Here is a 2,285-nt window from a genome sequence, read left to right as displayed (position 1 = left end):
TTCGGTCTCGTATCTTTGGCCGCTCCGCCCGTTTCTAACTGTCGCATTTAGTTTCTGCAGCGGCTGAAAACAAAGGAAGGATTTTATCTCCGGTTTCAGTTTGATGTGGGAGGATAAATGTGTAAAAATCCTCCAGACGCCACGATCTCAGGTTTCACTCTGAAGCTGTGAATCAGACTGAAAACTCTGCTCTGATTTTAACTGAGTTTTATACCAGAAACAATAAAAACTACATATTTACTAACWTATTTAAYGTCCCKTTTAATTTAGGGTTCAGGTTCAAAGATGCTTATAGAAATTAATTTCTGCTGGTTTTRACATGGTTACTTTTATTAGTTTTTTTAATAAAAGTGTGGCGAAACTTTTACTTAGGTGCTTTTATTTTGAAGGAATAGTATTGATTCCTTCAAACCCTAACCTCTGATTGGTTGATCAGAGGTCAGGGTTTAAACTTCAGCTGGTTCTGGTTCTGTTCTGCAGACGACCATCAGAATGCTGCGCAGCAACAGAGTCTCCAGTCAGAGGCTTTATTAGAAACGCTGTGCACAGACTGCTACAGGAGATGCCTGCTGCATCTGTAACAAACTCAGTGAGTTAAACATGACAGAGTCTGTTGATCTGTTATTGTTTCTGCAAAACTTTTATCTTCTTAGAAATGAACAATCTGATGCTCTGTTAGCCCCGTTGGTAGCCTGGAACGGTTCCATTCCTTTAAGTTAAAACATAAAAGTTCATCATAATCAGTCAAAATTCACAGTTTATGCTGAGAAAAACATGATTTCTGCTTAAATATGATGCTTTTTWAAATATGTTTTCACTCCAATTTCAGCTGAAATTCATGTTTCTGGTTTTTGCTTCATAACAGAGAAAATATTAWCTTCCATCTTTGTCACCTGACCAAACAAACACCAGACGACCGACCCGCTAAACTCCCTCTAAATAATTAATAATGATTAATAATAATAAGTACCACTTATTGACCCAATAAAAATGTAAATTTAGTCACAATTTAACTTATTTTTTTCCACTATATTATTTCACAAACTAAATCTACGGAAGAGGATTAGGGCCACTGGGAAAAAATGAAACAGTTCTGACTTTAATCTCAGAATTCTGAGAAAAAAATCTGAATTTTGAGAAAAAGTCAGGATTCTGAGATTAAAGTCAGAACTTTTTTTTCCCAGTGGCCCTAATCCTCCTCCGTACTAAATCAGATATGATTTAAACTAAAAGCTGTTTGTTTTCATAGGAACCCTGAAGTGAAGCCGGATCTGCAGCCCGGCGTCCCGCCCCGATGTGTGATCATGTTGGGTCTGGCAGCTGTTTGCTCAGCGCCGTGTTGGTGTCAGGAACCGGTTCCACACCAACGGGTCACAAACGTTCCTGTTTTTAGGTTTTGTCGTGATGTAAATAACAGATCAGATGTGGATAATTAATGAAACAAAACAAAAACACAGTTAGGAAAAGTGAAATTCCTCCTGCAGGACAAACAGACTCCAGGCCAGATTCAGACTGGAATGAGAGACGATTTGCAGCTTTTCTGATAAGAGCCTCACATTCCTGGAATCGATTCAGAAACGAGAAGGACAGAAACGAGAAGGACAGACGGAGGGTAAACAACTCAGGTTTTCGTCAGTGAGACTCTGCAAGTCATGGAAAAGCAAAACCATCTGTGAAATTCAAACAATGAGAGGAATCTCAAGGTGTCAAAAAAACCTGACTGGGACTTTGGAGCGTTAGCATTAGCATTAGCGTTAGCATTAGCGTTAGCGTTAGCGCCTGTCACTGTGGGCAGACAGAGGAACAAACGCTGCAATCAGGAAGTCATCGGTTCCTCCTCCGACTTTAATAACGTTTTAAACCAGGTTGAATCGCTGAAAACGGTCAGGAACCGTTTCCTCCCTGAACCGGTTGTTCAGTCAGATGCTTCATTTCTTCATTCTCCTCTGTGCTGCTGTCAGATTCTGAGAGATTCTGAACGAATCAAACACCCGGAACAAAAATACGTAACGAGATCCGACTGGTTTCATTTGAGAGAGAAACAAGAATCATAACAACATGATGCAGAACGCAGTGGGAGGCAGTTATTATATTATATTTATTATTTAAAAATCATGTCGCTGCCTGGCGCTACGGGTTGAACCAGCAGCAACAAAACCTGTTTCTGTAACGGCTGAAGATTTTCACTAAAAGTTACGTTAAAATATGGAGCAACATGTGATGACAGCAAATTAATGTTTCAAAGATAATTCTTGACTTTTTCCCAAACAATAAATATCATTTAC

The sequence above is a fragment of the Poecilia reticulata genome, linkage group LG12 (assembly GCF_000633615.1).
Source record: "Poecilia reticulata strain Guanapo linkage group LG12, Guppy_female_1.0+MT, whole genome shotgun sequence".
In the NCBI taxonomy this organism is placed as follows: Eukaryota; Metazoa; Chordata; class Actinopteri; order Cyprinodontiformes; family Poeciliidae; genus Poecilia; species Poecilia reticulata.
Note: the sequence above shows the minus strand (reverse complement) of the source record.